Here is an 11,258-nt window from a genome sequence, read left to right on the forward strand (position 1 = left end):
AAGGATTGGGCCATCTTGCTGCACCTTATTTACTTTTATTACTTGCTACTCGTTACCAATTACCTTATCACAAAACTATCTATTACCGATAATTTCAGTAATTGCAGAGAATACCTTGCTGAAAACCGCTTATCATTTCCTTCTACTCCTCATTGGGTTCGACACTCTTAATTATAAAAAGGACTATGATAGATCCCCTATACTTGTGGGTCATCAGCGATGAAGAAGCAGTTACGACTCCGCGGCCAGCAACCCTTCATGTAGTGAGAGCAGCGCCCCAGACTTGTGTGTGCGTCTTCCTTTTTTTTGGGGGTGATAATCCTCCTTCTTTTGCTCCTGTGTTTGTTATTTTGCTTCGGGTGTTTGGCTGCACGTGTCACCTTCTCTGCGAGGCATGAATAGAACAATGCTAAAAATGAGATGACTAGCAAACTAGATCATTCTTTATCGCCAATAGAACAATGCCTCTTGCTAGTAATATATAAAAAGAGTAGAGAGTACAGGATATGGCACTGGGCTGCCATGTTTCATGCTCCTCTGTTGTACTCAAGTGGAAAACTTGAGTATACCGCACGGGGTTGACTACGATGAAAATTTCTCACCCGTAGCGAAGCTGAAGTCCGTCCGAATCATGTTAGCAATTGCCGCATTCTATGATTATGAGATATGGCAAATGGACATCAAAACGGCATTCCTTAATGGTTTCCTTAAGGAAGAATTGTATATGATACAGCCGGAAGGTTTTGTCGATCCTAAGAATGCTCACAAGGTGTGCAAGCTCCAACGCTCGATTTATGGGCTGGTGCAAGCATCTCAGAGTTGGAACATTCATTTTGATGAGATGATCAAAGCGTTTGGGTTTACACAGACTTATGGAGAAGCCTGCATTTACAAGAAAGTGAGTGCGAGCTCTGTAGAATTTCTCATATTGTATGTGGATGACATACTGTTGATGGGAAATGATATAGAATTCTTGGAAAGCATAAAGGCCTACTTGAACAAGTGTTTTTCAATAAAGGATCTTGGAGAAGATGCTTATATATTAGGCATCAATATCTATAGAGATAGATCGAGACGCCTCATTGGTCATTCACGGAGTACGTACCTTGACAAGATATTGAAGAAGTTCAAATTGGATCAGTCAAAGAAGGGGTTCTTGCCTGTATTGCAAGGTACGAGATTGAGCACGGCTCAATGCCCGACCATGGCAGAAGATAGAGAAAAGATGAGTGTCGTCCCCTATGCCTCGGCCATAGGGTCTATCATGTATGCTATGTTGTGTACCAGACCTGATGTAAACCTTGACGTAAGTTTGGTAGGAAGTTACCAAAGTAATCCCGGCATGGAACACTGGACAGCGGTCAAGAATATCCTAAAATACCTGAAAAGGACTAAGGATATGTTTCTCGTTTATGGAGGTGACAAAGAGCTAGTCGTAAAGGGTTACGTCGATGCTAGCTTCGACACAGATCTGGATGACTCTAGGTCACAAACCGGATACGTGTATATTTTGAATGGTGGGGCAGTAAGCTGGTGCAGTTGCAAGCAAAGCGTTGTGGCAGGAACTACATGTGAAGCGGAGTACATGGCAGCCTCGGAGGCAGCACAAGAAGCAGTCTGGGTGAAGGAGTTCAACCGACCTAGGAGTCATACCCAATGCGTCGGGCCCGATGACTCTCTTCTGTGACAACACTGGAGCTATTTCCCTTGCCAAGGAGCCCAGGTTTCACAGGAAGACTAGGCATATCTGTAAGTGCATCTAGTGCCACCCCTAGTTGGTTTTGGAGTATTGACGACAAACCTAGTTGAGGGACTAATGTCTTTGTGAGAATTTCAGGATAACACAGGTAGAAGTCCCTCATTGATTCGGTTTTCCTACTAGAGATGACCCCTAAAATTGTATGAAGACATTGAAGTCAAAGGTGGTATATGAAGATATTCACATTGAAGACTATGACAAGAGAAGACATCGCATGAAGCCTATGGAGCTCGAAGACTTAGATCTTTCGTAGTTCTTTTTCTTCCTCTTTGTTGAGTCATAGGAACCACCGTACTGTTAGGTGGGGTCCAAGAGAACCAGTCAGAATGACTGAAGTGATGCTTAAACAAAACTTATGTCTTCGGGTGAAGACTTTGAGAGTGAATCTTGTCCAGAGTCGGACAAGTCAGCTTTGCTTGTAGCCCAAGTAAAGTTGCCATGTGAGTTTGAAATCTGACCGTTGGAACACGTGTCAGTTCCTTAGTGACCCAGGGTCATTTCGGACAAATCAGGTCGGGTTGCCAAGTGGCTATAAATAGCCCACCCCCTACAACCATAAATGGTTGGCTGCTCAGATTCAGAGTATGGCTTTTGTTGTTTGAGAGCAACCCACCTCGAAGCCTTTGAGAGAGAATTCCTTGCGAGGATAAAGCCCTAACCACCCAGAGCCAAAGAGAATTAGGCATCACTTAAGTCTTCTTGTCTGTGTGATCTGAAGACTTATTACACTTGAGGACTGTGCATCCTCCAGCCGGTTAGGCATCGCGTTCTGAGCATCCAAGAGACATTGTGGATTGCCGGTGAATGAAGTCTGTGAAGGTTTGGGAGTCTACCTTGAAGACTTACCAGAGTGATTGGGCGAGGTTTGTGTGACCTTAGCTCAAGGGGAATACGGTGAGGACTGGGTGTCCTGAGCTGCGTGTTCAGGACTGGGTGTCCAGGACTGTGTGTCCTAAGGTTTAAATATCTAGCCGCCCTACCAAGACGTACAGTTGTCACAGCAACTGGAACTGGTCCAACAAATCATTGTCTTCAATGAGTCACTGGTTTCATCTTCCCTTCCCTTTACTTACTGTTACTCCTTGTGAAGTCATTGTATGATTGCACTATCTTTTATCTTCACTGAGTGACTGCGTTTTCTGTTTGGCTTCATAATATCTTCCTACCTGATCCTTACTACATTGCTGCTATTAGTCATTGTGCTTTCACTCCATTGAATACTTGACTATGGCTTGCCTAGTGTAGTCTACCTTCCGCTGCAGGGTAATAGGTTTATTTCTATTGTTTGTCTTCATAACTTCCATGTTTTGAAGACTTTCATAAAAATCGCCTATTCACCCCCCCTCTAGTCGATATAACGCACTTTCAATTGGTATCAGAGCAAGGTGCTCCCTTGTTCTGTGTGATTCAGTTTAACCACCTGGAGTGTTAGCTATGTCGACTGCAAGGATAATTAAAGTCTCCGCTGCATGCCCCGTCTTCGATGGAACTGAATACCCCTACTGGAAGAATAAGATGCGCATGCATCTTGAAGCCATTGACGTCGACCTATGGTATGTCGTCAAGAACGGCGTTCCCAAGGCTGGAGAAGGTGTCACTGCTGCTGATGTCAAGAAGTTCGTTCAACTGGACTCTACTGCCAAGAATATCATATGTGGTCATCTGACCAAAGGACAGTATGGCCGTGTGAGTGCTTTGGAAACATCTAAGCTAGTCTGGGACTGGCTCTCCAAGGTCAATGAAGGCGTCTCAACCCAGAGAGATCAGAGAATCAGTGGCCTTCGCAACCTCTTCAACCGCTTCAAGCGAAATGACAATGAGAATGTCCAGCTCACATTTGACCGACTCACTGACATCACAAATGAGCTTCAAGCCCTCGGCGCTACTGAGATCACCAAGCATGAAGTCGTCAAGACACTACTGAGATCACTTGATAGTTCGTTTGACACCCTAGCCATGATGATTCAAGAACGTCCTGATTTCAAGACACTCGATCCGTCTGACATACTTGAGAGGCTCAACACACATAAGTTTCAGCTTTCTGAGAAAACAGATATCTACGGTCCAAACTATGGGCGAAGTCGTGCTTTGAAGGCAAAAGCTGTCTCCTCAACTGAAGAAGAATCTGACAGCAGTTTGGATGATCCTGAAGACATTGGAAGGGAACTTGCTATGCTTGTGAAGAAGTTCCAAAAATTCACCAAGAAGAAAGGTTTCAGAAAGTCTTCCCGATCTAGCTCAAGGAATGATGAAGCTTCTGCTCACGACTACAAGAAGAAAACATGTCACAAGTGCAAGAAACCTGGCCACTTCATCTCTGAGTGTCCGCAATGGGACAATGAGAACAAAAAGAAGAAAGAGCAAGGAATATGACTCTGACGACAAGAAGAAGAAGAAATACTCAAAGTCTTCTTCCAAGTCTTCCTCAAAGTCTTCATCACACAAGAAGAGCTCATCTGGCAAGGCACGTGCGTTTGTTGGCAAGGAAATGGATTCAGAGGAGGAGTCCGCTTCTGAGGAGGCGGAGGTGGAGTCTGAGGAGGAGTCCGATTCAGGCGTCGCAAGTCTGGCTACAGCATACATTGCCAAGTCCATCTTCAACACTGAAGTGAATGACGTCATCACCGACACCGATGCAAATGACAAGGACTACTCCGCTTCTACTACTGCTTCATGGCACGCGGTGCCAAGGTAAACACACGCACTACTCACTATCAAACTTCTAGTGATGATGACTCCGACTGTGGTTCAAAACCCAGCTACAAAACACTTGCTAAAATTGCAATTGAACAACAGAAAGCTATGGAACATATTCAAAAACTGTTAGACAGAAGCGATGATCTGTTAGGTGCTGAAATGACTCGATCTAAGTCCTTAATTGAAGACATAAAAATTCTTCACGTTAAGTATGATGAACTTGAAAGTCGTCATGAAACGCTCTCAACAACTCATGAAAAGCTTTCCTATGATTATCTTCAAAGGAAGCAAGATCTTGAGAAATTGAGAGCGGCTCATGAAGATCTTCAAAAGGAAAACGAGTCACTTCGTGCCGAACAGATCAGCTCCGCTCAGGAAGGATTTGAACCACCATGTCTTAAATGCATTGAGCGTGATAATGCTACTACTGTTGCTGAATGTTCTACTGCCATTACTGTTGCAATATCTTCAACTGTTGATGTGAGAACTAACCCCTCTGCTGAGGATTCCACTGCTATTGCTGATGAGAATGCTAGGTTGAAGACATTGCTTGAAACAGGGATGTACAAAAGTCTTAAAGGGCATCAGACACTATGTGATGTCCTCAAAAAGCAGATCTTGAACCGAAACCCGAGGAAAGAGGGTGTTGGGTTCGTAAGGAAAATGAATGCTGATGGCTCTTGCTGGAAACCTGAGCAGTACCCCAAAACCACATGGGTTGATGCAAAGGAATTTTCAGCAGATCCATCCACTCTATCTGGGTTCACTTGTGCAAACCCCATTGTCATTGATGAATCCTTTGATGCAAACTATAAACTGTTTAAGAATCAGAATGGTGAAGTGTTTGCCAGGTACATTGGTACTAACTGCAGGAATGGGCCGCCTATGAAGAAGATCTGGGTTCCGAAAAAGTGTCTGGAGAATATTCCTGTGAATGTCATCATGACACCTCACGTGAAGAAGACAAACCTCAGACCAAAGGCTTCATACGGTCCAAAGGCTTCATACAGACAGAAGACTCACCTGAGTCGCACTAACACAAATGTTTTGTAGGGAAACCATACTCAGGCCTATGAATATGAGAGCGGTTCATCAAACCGCCACGTTCATAAGACCAAGAACTATTCTTCTTAGACTTATTGCTTCTAAGCCACCCTTGAAGATGTGGGTGGCTAAGAAAGCTTAACTCTCTTTTGCAGGGAAAGGTCTCCAGCAGAAAACCAAAATCATCTGACGCTATTGCTGGGGACCTTAAACATCTTGTAGGGCGCAAGATCAAATGCCCGAATGGTCTTACTATGTACTTCGTTCCTGAATCGCTTGCTACTCTCCCTATTAGTCCTAATCTGGATCTAAGCTTTCATAACCCACTGGTTCGTCAAATGTTTTTGCTTCACAATTCTCTTCGTGAAGCCTATCCACCTAACTGCACTGTAGGGTACGACACCAGCGTCTTCAGAATGGATTATTGATAGTGGGTGTACAAATCACATGACTGGCAAAAGAAGCCTTCTTATGGACTCAACCTTACGTCCATCTGACAAGAGCCACATCACATTTGCTGACACTGGTAAAAGTAAGGTATTGGGTCTAGGTAGAGTTGCAATCTCAAGGGATCAACACATGGATAAAGTCATGCTTGTTGAATCCCTTGGCTTCAACTTAATGTCTGTCTCAATGCTTTCTGATTTAAACATGATCGTAATATTTGGAAAATATCGTTGCCTTGTTCTAATGGAATCTGACAAGTCTCTAGTATTTGAAGGGTATCGAAAAGATGATTTGTACGTGGTAGATTTCTCAGAAGGACCACAGCTTGCCGTATGTCTTCTAGCTAAAGCTTCAGAATGCTGGCTCTGGCATCGGAGGCTTGGGCATGCTGGCATGAGGAACCTCCACACCCTGGCAAAGAAGAAACATGTCATAGGCATCGAGGGCGTCAAGTTCAAGAAAGATCACTTATGCGGTGCCCGTGAGGCAGGAAAAATGACGAGGGCCAAACATCCCTCGAAGACAATCATGACTACTACTCGACCCTTCGAACTGCTTCACATGGATCTTTTCGGTCCCACTCATTACTCAACTCTTACTACTACTGCTTGTCTCTATGGCTTTGTCATTGTTGATGATTATTCTAGATATAGTTGGGTGCACATAATCCTTTACAAGACTGAAGTGCAGGATGTCTTCAGACGCTTCGCCAATCGAGCAATGAACAACTATGGCACCAAGATAAAGCATATGAGAAGTGACAATGGCACTGAATTCAAGAACACCGGCCTTGATACATATCTTGATACCTTGGGCATCACACATGAATTCTCAGCCCCGTACACGCCACAGCAGAATGGCGTCGTCGAACGCAAGAACAGAACACTCGTTGAGATGGCCAGAACGATGCTAGATGAATACAAGACTCCAAGAAAATTCTGGCCTGAAGCCATTGATACTGCATGCCATACAATCAATCGTGTTTATCTTCACAAGCTTCTTAACAAGACATCTTATGAGCTCCTTACTGGCAAGAAGCCAAATGTCAATTACTTCAGAGTATTTGGCGCCAGGTGCTGGATCAAGGACCCACATCACACCTCAAAGTTTGCACCAAAAGCACATGAGGGTTTTATGCTTGGATATGGAAAGGATTCGCACTCCTACAGAGTCTTCAATCTCTTTCATTATAAAGTGGTTGAAACAGTGGATGTGCGGTTCGATGAGACCAACGGTTCACAAAGAGAGCACCTGCCAAATGTGCTAGATGAAGTTCCATCTAGTGAATCAATCAAGCTAATGGGAACTGGAGAAATTATACCTTCTGAAGCTCATCCTGAAGAAGAACTTATCATCTCAGCACCTGATCAACCTGAAGACAATGCTCAGCCTGAAGACATTCCCTCTAACAACAACAATGATCAGCAAGAGCAAAATCTTCGCCCTGTACACCTGGTCCACTCACTCATTCAAGGGCAACTCAGCTAGCAAATTTCTGTGGGCACTTCGCATTCGTCTCAATAACAGAACCCAAGAAAGTTGAAGAAGCCTTCATGGAACCTGAATGGATTCAAGCTATGCAAGAAGAGCTTCAACAGTTTGAGCTTAATAATGTATGGGAACTGGTTAAGCGTCCCGATCAGCGGAAGCACAACATAATAGGCACAAAATGGATATACCGCAACAAACAACATGAGCACGGTCAAGTTGTCAGAAACAAAGCTCGTCTCGTTGCTCAAGGATATACTCAAGTGGAAGGCATTGACTTCGATGAAACATTTGCTCCTGTGGCTAGACTTGAAGCCATACGCATACTGCTGGCCTATGCAAATCATCACAACATACTTCTTTATCAAATGGATGTGAAGAGCGCCTTTCTCAATGGCAAGATTGAAGAAGAAGTGTATGTTGCACAACCACCTGGCTTTGAAGATCCAAAACATCCTGATATGGTATACAAGCTCAACAAGGCACTGTATGGCCTCAAACAAGCCCCTCGGGCCTGGTATGACACACTCAAATACTTCCTGAAGAGCAAAGGCTTCATACCTGGTTCCCTCGACCCCACTCTCTTCATGAAGACATATGATGGTGAACTGTTTGTGTGCCAAATATATGTGGATGACATTATCTTCGGGTGCACCAATCAGAAGTACAGTGAAGAGTTTGGATTTATGATGCATGAGCAATATCAAATGTCTATGATGGGAGAGCTGAAGTTCTTTCTCGGTCTTCAAATACGACAGCAACACAACGGCATCTTCATATCTCAAGAGAAGTATCTCAAAGATTTCCTGAAGAAGTTCAGTATGCAAGACTGCAAAGGCTTCACGACGCCAATGCCAGCCAAGCATCATCTGGGTCCTGACGACAATGGTAAAGAGTTCAATAAAAAGGTATACCGCTCCATGATTTGTTCTTTACTTTATCTATGTGCATCTAGGCCAGATATTATGCTTAGTGTTTGCATGTGTGCTCGATTCCAAGCGGCACCAAAGGAGTCACATCACTTAGCTGTGAAGCGAATTCTTCGATATTTGGCTCACACCCCAACTCTAGGATTATGGTATCCAAAGGGCTCAGAGTTTGATCTGGTTGGATTCTCAGATGCTGATTATGCTGGTGACAAAGTGGATCGCAAGTCTACATCAGGCACATGTCATTTTCTAGGACGATCACTTGTATGTTGGTCTTGAAAGAAGCGGAACTGTGTATCTCTCTCCACTGCTGAATCTGAATACATTGCTGCTGGATCTTGCTGCGCTCAGCTTCTGTGGAAGAAGCAAACACTCAAGGACTATGCCATTCATTTGAAGCAAGTGCCACTCTACTGCGACAACGAAAGCGCCATCAAGATTGCCAACAACCCAGTTCAGCACTCAAAGACAAAGCACATTGAAATTCGTCATCACTTTCTCAGAGATCATGTTGTGAAGGAAGATATTGATATCATACACGTCAACACTGAAGAGCAATTGGCAGATATCTTCACCAAGCCCTTGGATGAGAAGAGATTTTGCAAGTTACGGTGTGAGCTAAATATCCTGGAATCCTCAAATGTCCTGTGATCTGGCACACATCCTAACCCTTATGCATATTGATGACTTAGATGTGCAACACACGAAGTAAAGTATATCTTCAATCAATGAAGACATACATTCTAAGTGTGAATACATTAATGTGGAATTTGACCTCGGAGCGCCATGATAATTGTGCGCCGTGTCTGGGTATAATACTTCCTATACGGTGGGTAACGCCACCACCAAATGTTCTATTTGAAGTGTTTCACTCATGGCGTTACCTTGCTATGTCTTCACATTTGGTTTGGCTTCAATCTCAACATGTTTTCATGATTATATTCACTATGTTGATTATATACATATATACTAGTGTTCTGTCCTCTACAGCATTCACTTATAGCTATGTCTTCTTGTTGAATCTTTTGAACTAAGTGAATGTGATCGGACCCTAACCTCTCTGTGCTTTCTATCTCAAACTCTATCTCTCCAAATCATATGCATTCTATTGAAACTGTCAAATGTCTTCTCTGCGTCCTTGTCAGCAGAAGATATAGAGACAAACCTTAAGTCCGCTTTCAATGCTCATTCCTCCACATGAAACCTGGAGAAGTAGGAAAGACCACCCGACAATCCAGGCGTGCGTGGGACGTGGAACAAACCCCAAAATTCTGCATGATGGCCACGTGTTCCTCAGATGTGAATCACCAAGGGCACCTGTGTAATAACGCAGTGCCGCCCCTGTACCTATAAATACAGACTTCACAGCGGTCATTATCTCTTCTTCCACTCTCGCACGAACCCTAGCGCCACCGCTAGCCCTCGACGACGCCGGCGACGAAGCGCTTCACTGCCACAACCTCTCCGACGCCGTCTTCACGCCGACCGCGGACATCATCCTCTCCGCCGTCGCCGTAGGTGTCCTCCGTCGCCAAGTTAGGGCATGGAAGATCGAACTGCTCGGCCTCCTCTTCCACTCCGTCTAGCAGTTCTTAGTGTGGTAAATAAAACTTCCTTTTTATGGCACCGTTGATCCTATGGCTTTGTCACTTTCTACCACAAGCAGTTTCTATTCACACAAGTTAGATCTCTCTCATACTGGATCTCATAACATGCCTAATATATTCACTTATGCTTCACAAAGTAGTTAGATTCCTCACTTGTACTGATCTCTGGATTCATACAAATCTGGAACCAACTCCTTATCTATGAGTGAATGTCTTCGCACGATGAGGTCAATGTCTTCTAAACTGATTTATATTCAAAATCTTCTGAGAATGCATATGACGTCTTCCCCTTCCCTCACACCTTAATGCTGTCACAGGTACATGTCCATGGGAGAATCCCTTCGTTCTCATAGTCTGCATTCATTTGCAGAATTCTTACAGCATCATATCAATTCTCCCGAAGCCAGTTCCTGTCTGTCCAGCAAGCGAAAGCCCTTGAAGCCTTTGAACGTATTGAAGCCTTTCAGTTTAAAGTTCATGGCTTCAGATAAATCAGCAAGGAAGGGTGGCAGAAAGCGTCGTGGAGAAACATCAAGAGATCTGCCAGATGACCTCTCAGAACTATACAAGACAGATCCTGAAGAGGATTACAATCAGCACAAAACACGAATCCAATGGATTCGACGCTATTGGGCAGAACAGTGGTTCAAGTACAGATTTGTGACAAAGGAATATGCTGAAAAGAATGCCATCAAGCGACCATGGGGAGACATCCTCTACAAAAATCTTCAACCCAGGACCAGAGATGAAGCCATTGAACAAGGCTTCTATCCCTGCATGGTCCATGGACCACAGCCTGCGGATGCTGACCCATCGGCACTGCTATGGTGTCGTGACGACATTCTGTTCAAGCGCAACTTTCAGTTTGCCCAGAACTCAGCGAAGCAGAACAAGAAGACATTGGGACTAGAATTCAACCCTGGTCCTTCTACTCCAAGGGCTGATGGCACCCGTGATGCAGAACCCAATGTCGTCGGTCCTTTCTACAACCTTGAAGGTCTAATCACCCATATCTTGGTTCAAGGGACAGCCATGAATGAGCCTGCAGCTGACGCTGAATCAGATGAAGCGCCTGCAGCGCCGAAGCCAAAGAAGTTGAAGAAGCCTAAAGCTTCAAAGCCTGCCCCTTCACCAAAAATCTCACGAGCGAAGCCACTGGCAACTGCACCTCCTGAAGAAAGTGTGCAGTCTGAAGATTTGTCACGCATCTCCAAGCCCCAGAAGGTCAAGATGCCTCTGCCACACACCGGCCAAGAGCTAACTGCTACTGCCATTCTGCGCAATGAT

This window comes from Triticum urartu, chromosome 6A (genome assembly GCF_056163025.1).
Source record: "Triticum urartu cultivar PI428250 chromosome 6A, HENAU_Tu73, whole genome shotgun sequence".
Taxonomy (NCBI): Eukaryota; Viridiplantae; Streptophyta; class Magnoliopsida; order Poales; family Poaceae; genus Triticum; species Triticum urartu.